This window comes from Nycticebus coucang, chromosome 10, assembly GCF_027406575.1.
Source record: "Nycticebus coucang isolate mNycCou1 chromosome 10, mNycCou1.pri, whole genome shotgun sequence".
In the NCBI taxonomy this organism is placed as follows: Eukaryota; Metazoa; Chordata; class Mammalia; order Primates; family Lorisidae; genus Nycticebus; species Nycticebus coucang.
The window spans coordinates 126,632,325-126,642,521 of NC_069789.1; positions in this window are offsets into that span (position 1 = coordinate 126,632,325).

Here is a 10,197-nt window from a genome sequence, read left to right on the forward strand (position 1 = left end):
ATTTTTTTATTGTTGTTGCAGCCGTTATTGTTGTTTGGCAGGCCTAGGCTGGATTCGAACCTGCCAACTCAGGTGTATGTGGCTGGCACCTTAGCCACTTGAGCCACAGGTGCCTAGCCGTGAAAAAGATTTTTTATTTACCTTCAGAGTGATGGGGGAGCAAAAGCCAAGACTCCTGAGCCCTTCCAGAGGAGCTGTCAGTGAGGCCAGACAGGGAGGGGCACACTGAAGGTGTCAGAGAGGTAAAGCGTCATTCTGAGTCTGTTTCTCTCACTCATTTAGCCCTTAGTTATTCTGGACCTAGGATGTGCTTCCCCAGAGACAGGGACTGCAGCTGTTGGGCCACAAAACAAAGACACCAGGGAAGAAGGAAGGAGTAATTTAGCGACAGCAAGGAGAAATTGTGGAAGGGCATTGGAAGCAGGTGTCTGTGATCCCAGGTTTGGCCAGAGTCTCTGTGTTTTGACTCCCTGGAATATGAGGTGTTGATGTGAAAGTTTTTGAGGGTCAGGGTGATGGGATACTGCCCCTCAGATGCCACACCCAAGTCTCCATCCCTGTCACCCTTGGGATTTGGGATTTCCATGAGTGGTAAGTCTCTCTGCTACTTACCCACACGTCCCCCAGTGCACCTCTCCCCTCCATCCCCACCCTAGTGAAATCCCATTCCTGCCCATCCTGTTCCTACCTCAGCTCCGCCTTGGGCTCCCAGCCTCTACTTTACTCTGATCTACTCTACACTTGGTGGCCAGGAGGATCTTTCTAAAGCCCAGATCTGACACTTTCCCTTCCCTGCTTAGAATCCTCCATGGCTGTTTAGCACCCTTGAGGTTAACCTACCCCCAGCCGTGTCTCCAGTTCTGTTGGAGCTGTCCTGGCTGAGCTGCTGAGGAATCTGGAAGGCCTAATACTGTGGTGGATTTATGAGGGGTACCCCGCGACCTGGGCACAACAAAGGGACCAGACACAGGACTCAGGAGACAACCTAATAGTCACCAGTGGGAGACAGGTGTAATAAATTGTGCTCTACCTGAGGGCCACATGCTGATTTAAAGACTATTTTTGCTTATCTGTTGGATATCATGAAAAGTATGCACAGACCTTTTTGCACAGACCTTTTTTTTTTCCTAATCAGCTTTCGTTAGTGTTTGTGTATTTAATGTGTGGCCCCAAACAGCTCTTGTCTAATGTGTGGCAGAAAACAAAAAAGGTTGGATACTTCTGTGTCTAGACCAAAACTCTGGCCTACAGGAAATACAGAGGTACACTAATAATACCACAAGGATATAATCAAACAAATCCACTATATGGTACATTCTACAAGACAGCTGGTCAATTTTTTTTTGTTTGTTTGTTTGAGACGGAGTCTCACTTGTCGCCCTTGGTGGAGTGCCATGGAGTCATAGCTCACAGAAACCTCAAACTCTTGAGCTTAAGCTGTTCTCTTGCCTAAGGCTCCCTAGTAGCTGGGAGGACAGGTGCCGGCCACAATGCCCGGCTATTTTTTTGTTGCAGTTGTAATTGTTTAGCTGGCCCAGCCTGGGTGTATGTGGCCGGAGCCCTACCCACTGACCTATGGGAACCGCCAAGGCCAATATTATTTAAAACAAATACAAGGACTACAAGAAAACACACAAAAGACAAGAAACAACAACCAAATGCAAAGCAGGAAGCTGGATTGGCTCTGGTTTAAAAAAAACAAAACAGCTATAAAAGACATTTTGGAGATAATTGGGGAAATGTGAACATGAATGAGACATTAAATACTAAGGAATTATTGATATTTTTCTTAGATGTGAGACTGGTGCCATGGGCATGTACAGGAATGTTCTCGTTCCTGAGACAGGCTTGCAATGTGTCACCAGGTCTGTGACTTACACTCAAATGAGTGTGGCAGGGGGGTGTTTAGATTCAGAGACAGAGAAAGAGCGTTAAAGAACAAATAGGGCAAAGTTATTTAATCTAGGAGGGAAGTGTATAAGTGATCTTGTGGCCATTCTTTAAGTTTTTTCTACAAGATTGAGAATTCTCATGCTAGAATGTCAAGAGGCTAGCGCTGTGGCTCAGGCCTATAATCCTAGCGACTCTGGGAAGACTGAGGCTGGAGAATTGCTTGAGCTCAGGAGAGGCCAGACTTAGCAAGAGTGAGAACCATTTCCGCTAAAAATAGAAAAACTAGCCAGGTGTTGTGGTGGGCGCCTGTAGTCCCAGCTACTCCGGAGACTGAGGCAAGAGGATTGCTTGAGCCCAAGAGTTTGAGGTTGCTGTGAGCTGTGAGGGCGTGGGACTCAACTCCAGGGCGCCTGAGTGAGACTCTGTCTCAAAAATAAATAAAATAAAATAAAAATAAATAAATACAATACAATAAAAATAAATAAATAAATACAATATCAGGGGGAGAATAAATCATTAATGATGGGACAGCCATACAACAAAGCCCTCTGCAAATGTTAAAAATGGGGCAGCCAACTGCAGAGAAAATTAACAAAGCCAATACTGGCATTTTGTAAAGATGAGCAAGAATGATAAAATCCCTAGTTAGACTGACCAAGAAAAAAGAGAGAAAGAACAAATTACCAATATCAAGAAAGAAAGGGAGGTTAGGACTACGGATTCTATAGTCATCAAAAGGATAAAAAAGAAGGCATTATGAACAACGTTGCGCCGACAGATTTGACAATTGTAAATGACATTTCCTTGAAAAATACAACATATGGACCTTCTTCGCAGAGTCCCTGCGGTTTCCTGCTTCTCAGCAGCGCTTCCGCGGAAGCAGCGTTCAGAGCCAGCCCTCCGCCCGCGCCGCCGCCGCAGCTCGGCCGCTGCCATGACGACCGCGTCCCCCGCGGGGGCCGCAGCTCACGGTCAGGGCTCCGACTCCGCCAGATCAAGCCGGCGCTCTATGCCTCTTACATCTGCCTGCCCGTGGCTTACTACTTTGACCAACGACGTGGCTTTGAAGCCTTTTGCCAAATGCTTGCTTGCGGGAACATGCTGAGAAAGTGATGAAACTGTAGACCCGACGGAGGTGGCCCCGTCTCAGACTGGGAAGACTGGGAGAGGGGGTCGAATGCGTCACACTTGGAAACTGCACAGACCGGCCACTGACAAAAAACGACCCTTCTCTGTGTGACTTCATAGGAACGCATTACCTGAAAGAGCAGGTGAAATCCGTCAAAGAACTGGGTGACCACGTAACCAATCTGCACAAGGTGGGAGCCTCCAGGATCTGGCAAGGCAGAGTATTTTTTGACTAGCGCACAGTGGTAAGGAGAGCCCAGCCTTAGGCTAACTCCCCATAGTCACGGGGTGACTTCCCTGGTCCCCAAGGCAGTGTATGTAGGTTGGGATTTTCTTTACCCTTTCTATAAGCTGTACCAAAACATCCACTTAAGTTCTTTCATTTGTACCATTCCTTCACATAAAGAAATCTGGTACTGTCCCCTCCAATACAGAAACAAAAGCTAATGTAAGATGAAAGAGAAAACATGAAGAGCCCCGTATTTATTAAGGAAACTGAATTCATTATCAACAACCTTCCCACAAAGAAAACTTCAGGCCCAGATGGCTTCACTGTCAAGTTCTATCACAGACCAAAGGAAGAAATAACATAGGCCAGAAACTGCATCCTCATCAATTCTCCCAGAAGCCACTGCTCTTCCTCTTCCTCTAAGCGGCCTGAGGTGATTTGTGAAAATGGTTCGCTATTCACTTGACCCAGAACACCCCACAAAGTGTAAGTGAACAGGAGATAGATAAATATGTATTTCCCATTTGGGAGTAGGCTAAAAGAAGATAACCGGAATTAACCAAACACCTGTATTTTCTAGCATGCAAGTCAAGAGGTTTAAATCTTCGTGGTCGGGCGGCGCCTGTGGCTCAGTGAGTAGGGCGCTGGCCCCATATGCAGAGGGTGGCGGGTTCAAACCCAGCCCCGACCAAACCGCAAAAAAAAAACAAAAAAAAAAAAATAGCCGGGCGTTGTGGCGGGCGCCTGTAGTCCCAGCTACTCGGGAGGCTGAGGCAGGAGAATCGCCTAAGCCCAGGAGTTGGAGGTTGCTGTGAGCCGTGTTGACGCCACGGCACTCTACCGAGGGCAATAAAGTGAAACTCTGTCTCTACAAAAAAAAAAAAAAAATCTTCGTGGTCATTTTAAGAACACAAGTGAAACTGCCCAGGCCATCAAGTATCTGAAGGATGTCCCTTTAAAGAAACAGTGTGTACCATTCCCATGTACAATGGTGGAGTTGGTAGCTGTGCCCAGGCCACACAGTGGGGGGCTGGACACAGGGTCGGTGGCCCAAAAAGAGCACAAAATTTTCACTGCACACGCTTAGAAATGCAGAGAGTAATACTGAACTTAAAGGTTCAGATGTAGATTCTCTGGTCATTGAGCATATCTCGGTGAACAAAGCACCCAACATGTGTCGCGGAACTTACAGAGCTCATGATCGCATCAACCCACCCATGAGCTCCCCCGCCACATTGAGATGATCCTTACTGAAAAGGAACAAATTGTTCCCAAACCAGAAGAGGATGTAGCACAGAAGAAAAAGATATCCCAGAAGAAACAAAAACTTACGGCACGGGAATAGATGCAACATAAAATAAACTCAAATAACAGTAAAAAAAAAAAGAAAGAAATGACATAAAATCTTTCAAGTTGGGGACAGAGCTATATGTGCTGAGATGACAGTGATCCTTCAAAATATATTAAGTTTAAAAAAAAAAAAAAAGCGGTGTGCTCCAGCCTGAGCAAAGTGAAACGTCACCTCTACTAAAAAGAGGAAATATTAACCAGGTGAGGTGGCACACATGTGTAGTCCCAGTTACTCATGAGCTTGAGGCAGGAGGATTGCTTGAGCCCAGGAGTTTGCTGTAAGCTAGGCTGAGGCCATGACACTCTAGCTTGGTGACAGAGTGACACTCTATCTTAAGAAAAAAAAAAAAAAGCTTGGCTTGGCGCCCATAGCTCAGTGAGTAGGGCACCAGTAACATACACTGGAGCTGGTGGGTTCGAATCCAGCCCGGGCCTGCCAAACAACAACCACAATCAAAAAATAGTTGGGCGTTGTGGCGGGCACCCATAGTCCCAGCTACTTGGGAGGCTGAGGCAAGAGAATCACTTAAGCCCAGCAGTTTCAGGTTGCTGTCAGCTGTGACACCATGGCACTCTACCCAGGGCAACATAGTGAGACTCTGACTCAAGGAAAAAAAAAAAAAAGCAGTGTGCAAAAGCAAAAGCAGTATTTTCTCATTTGTGTAACAAATAAAGGAGATATACAGGTGCCTTAGAAAGGTGCACAAACTATCTGTGTAAGAATATCTTGTTGCCTTAAAGTGGTGCACTGAAATTCAGGTGTGGGAGAAACACTTATTTTTTTCACTCTGCCTCCTTTTGTATTAATTTTTTATATGAACAGTGCATTTAGTTAAAAAAAGATTTAAAGACTTTATAGCACTGGGTTTGCTGGATTTCTAATGTGTCTCTTGTCACTAAGCTCTGGGAATCTTACATTGAAGAGAAGATAGCAGAAAGGGGAAATTAAAAGCTCATGCCTTAGGGTCTGGGGAAGGGATGTTAAATCTGCACTTGGCCACCAGCTGGCTGTGTGACTGCAGGCAGGTATCTCCATCTCTCTGAGCCTCCACTTTTAACATCTGTGAATTGGGAGTTGTACTAAAGGATTAATCTTGCTCAGCTCCTGGTGGATAACCTTGAAGCCAGGGGTGGGAAACCTTCTCCTATTGGAAGGCGGTATTAATTTAGCTGTAAGCAAACAAAGGCCATATCCAAGAAACTTCAATTAGATATACTTAAAAATGTATTGAGCATATCCCGGTGAGTTAGTTTGTAAACATCTAACTACTATACGCTTAATAACTTCAAAAAATGAAAACGATTTGTTAATTTTAAAGTTAACTACCCTTTTAATGATCTTGTTGTGTCAGCTTTTTGTTGGAAACGTTTGAATATTTGGTTGCAGCTTGGAGGTCTGCAGTTTCAGTTGATCCTCCAGATGGGTATCAATCATTTGTGACCTTATGGAATCTCTTGATTTGAGTTAGGTAGGAAAATGTAGATTTGAGGCAATTAAGTGTTGAAAAGCAAGAAAGTATTTTTTGGACATTGTAGCAAAGATGTGAGCTTTCTACTGCATTTTTCGGTATTTCTTTTTCTTTCTTTCTTTTTTTTTTTTTGAGACAGAGTCTCAAGCTGTTGGCCTGGGTAGAGTGCTGTGGTGTCACAGCTCACAGCAACCTCCAACTCTTGGGCTTAAATGATTCTTTTGCCTCAGCCTCCCAAGTAGCTGGGATTACAAGCGGGCACCACAATACCCTGCTATTTTTTGGTTGCAGTTGTCATTGTTGTTTGGCTGGATTTGAACCCGCCAGCTCTGGTGTATGTGGCTGGTGCCCTAGCCGCTGAGCTACAGGCCCCAAGCCCATTTTTCCTTATTTCAACTGGATCTTTCTTAGCATCAAACAATGACTTTAAAATGTCATCTACTGAGACATTTCCATCTGTAGTTCTTTAGATGCCTTGGTGATACTAACTGGTGAGGCTGAAATACTAATTTGAGTGTGATGTCACAGTTCTCAAAATCAGTAAATCTTTCATTGTGTTCTCCAATTAATAGGTCTATAACAGCTTCGTATTCTTCAAATGATTCACGCTTTGCTAACTTGGGAAAGTGTTCATCTGAAATTTCCTTTTGAAGAAGTTTTTTGAGAAAGATACCTTTTTTTCAAAATGCTTGGATTTTTTTGCCACTAAGTTTTGCAGTCTTAGTTTTACCTTGCAGAGAAATATTCAAGCCATTTGTATTTGACATGATATCACACAGAAATGCTGCATTCCTGTATAAATCTTCTTTCAATAATTCACACTGGCAATTCTTTTCTTCATAAAATTTAACTATCTGTTCTCTTAGAGATGAAATTTTGTCTGACACCTGTCCCTGAAATAGCCAATGCACTTTAGCAGCATTTTACACATTGAATACCTCATGTTCAACTTTGGCATGTTGTAAAACTGATGATGCTGTGTTGCATTTCATGAATATAGTTAACTATACTTATAACTTGCGGCAAAGTGTCACTTAAAATAGTAGCTTTGGCTTGGTGCCTGTAGCTCAAGCAGCTAAGGCGCCAGCCACATACGCCAGAGCTGGGGGGTTTGAATCCAGCCCGGGCCTGCCAAACAATGACAACTACAACCAAAAAATAGCCGGGCATTGTGGTAGGCACCTGTAGCCCCAGCTACTTGGGAGGCTGAGGCAAGAGAATCGCTTAAGCCCAGGAGTTGGAGGTTGCTGTGAGCCGTTATGCCACAGCACTCTACCTAGGGCAACAGCTTGAGGCTCTGTCTAAAAAAAAAATAGTAGCTTTAGCACTGAGATTTTGCTGACCCAAGATACAATGAAATGAGAGCATCTGGCGTGGTGCCTGTGGCTCAAGGAGTGGGGCGCCGGTCCCATATGCCGGAGGTGGCAGGTTCCAACCCAGCCCCGGCCAAAAAAAAAAAAAAAAAGAAATGAGAGCATCTGGCTCTGTTAATACTTTTTAAAAATCTGTGCAATAAACCTTTCATGTCTTTCTATCATGGAAGGTGCACCATCTGTACAGACACTCACTAAATTTACCAAATTCAGTCCAACTTCATAACATCTATCTTGAAAACTGTTGAAGACATCTATTCCCTGTGTTCTGTTCCCAAGAATGCCCAAAGTAACTCTCTGTAGCAAAGAAAATCTTCTGTTATGTCCCAAATGAAGTATAAAACCTGTGCCAAGTCAGTAGTATCGGTTGATCCATCCAAAGACATTGAATAAAACGTATTTTCCCTTTTGAAGTAGTACATGAGGTTGTTCTGTTAAGTTGAAGGCTAATTCATGCTACAAATCAGTCTCGGTTCGGTTCTCCTTGAAAGAGGCAGTTGTTTATACTTTGAAACGTTATGGAGGTCTAAGCATCCTACAATGTGATAGCACATTCCTTTCATAATTTTGACATCACTGAATGGCTTTTCTTTTTTCCTGAGTATACTTTATAAATTCCTTTGGTGGCATTATTTCCAGGTCTTATTGCTGTTTGAAAGACTTGTCTTTGCATTTCTTCCTTTTATTTCTGTAATACAAACTTCAGGGTCTCACCCTCTAATTAAAAACATTTGAGGTTCTTGTGAGTACGGTAATGCTGAATTTCTTTAATGTTGATATTGCGATATCACAAAGCAAGTGAGTAATCTTATCCTTAGTAGAAGCCAGATAATATTGAGATTCCCAATCCTCGTGAAAAGATCTGGTGTCTTCCTTCAGGGTTCTCCTCTTGGACTTCTTTGAGATGATGGGCTATTAAGCAGACAGAATTAAAGAATACCGTTGAGCTGTGCAACTATTCAAAAATTCCACTTCCAACAGAAACACGGTGCACCATTGTCAGAAGCTGATGACAGACCAGCAAACTCAACCCTAATAAACTCTTGCCAACCAGCATTGTGCAGTAGTGGCACCAGGCAGGTGGGGGAAGTTAGAACTAAATTATGAGTGTAGCAGCCGTCAATTTAGCCCTTATGGCTTACTAATGTTCTAATTATGGCTTACTAATGTTCTAATTGTGCCCATTAATCTGGGAGGATTATTTCCTTGAAATTTATTTTATTTTTTGGTGTGTTTATTTTATTTTATTTTGAGACAGAGCTTCAAGCTGTCGCTCTGGGTAGAGTGCCGTGGCATCACAGCAACCTCCAACTCCTGGGCTCAAGCGATTCTCCTGCCTTTGCCTCCCAAGTAGCTGGGACTACAGGCACCTGCCCCAACACCCTGGCTATTTTTTGGTTGCAGCCGTCATTGTTATTTGGTGGGTCTGGGCTGGATTTGAACCCGCCAGTTCAGGTGTATGTGGCTGGCACTTTAGCTGCTTGAGCCACAGGTGCTGAGCGTGATGTGTTCATTTTTAATACAAAATAAAACTATAAAAGATGAATCAAGGCTTGGTGCCTGTAGCTCAGTGGTTATGGTGCCAGCTACATACACCGAGGTTGGCAGGTTCAAACTTGGCCTGGGCCAGCCAAACAACAGTGACAACTACAACCAAAAAATAGCCGGGCGTTGTGGCGGGTGCCTGTAGTCCCAGCTACTTGGGAGGCTGAGGCAAGAGAATTGCTTGAGCCTAAGAGTTTGAGGTTGCTGTGAGCTGTGAAGCCATAGCACTCTACCAAGGGTGACATAGTGAGACTCTGCCTCAAAAAAAAAAAAAGAAGGAAGGAAGGAAGGAAGGAAGGAAGGAAGGAAAGAAAAGAGAAAACAAAACACAGAAGTCTCCCCAGGCTTCTACCCAGTTACAACTCCCATCCCCCAGGAGTAACCACCTCTCTGACTGCTGCCATAACCATTGCAGCTTGTCCTGTTTGGCTTCTGGCTTCTTTCACTCCTACTGTGGGGTTTAGCTACGTGGTTATATATATTAGTAGTTCATTCACTCTGTTCCGTTACTCTATAGTATAAACATACCACAATGTATTTACCCATTCTCCCAGGGATAGAAATTTGAGTGTTTCCCATTTGGGGTCATTACAAGCAGTGCTCTTCTGAACATCCTTTCCTATACATATTTCCTAAAGCTCATGTTCAAGGTTTCTGGGATATGTGCTTGGCGTGGAACAGCTGGGTTATAGGTAGCATGTATTTTTTTTTTTTTTTTTTTTTGAGACAGAGTCTCACTCTGTTGCCCTGGGTAGAGTGCCCTAGTGTCATAGTTCACAGCAACCTCAAACTTTTGGGCTCCAGTGATCCTCCTGCCTCACTCTCCCAAGTAGCTGGGACTACAGGTGCCTGCCATCATGCCCAGCTAATTTTTCTATTTTTAGTAGAGATGAGGGTCTCACTTTTACTCAGTCTGGTCTTGAACTCCTGAGCTCAGCCTCCCAGAATGCTAGGATTACAGGTGTGAGCCACCACACCTGATCTGGTAATATGTATTTTCACATTTATTCAATAACACTACACTGTTTCCGATTTTAAGATGAAGCAATTGCAACAACAGAGATTAGGTAACTTGCCTGAGATCCCAGAGCCAAATTGCCTGTCTCCAGAGATCCTTGCTCCGAGTCCAGACTCTCATCTGGCTCCTCTGGCACATGGTATGCACTTAGTTAGCATGAGCTGCTATGGTGTAGATTGTTGGGGTCTGTCA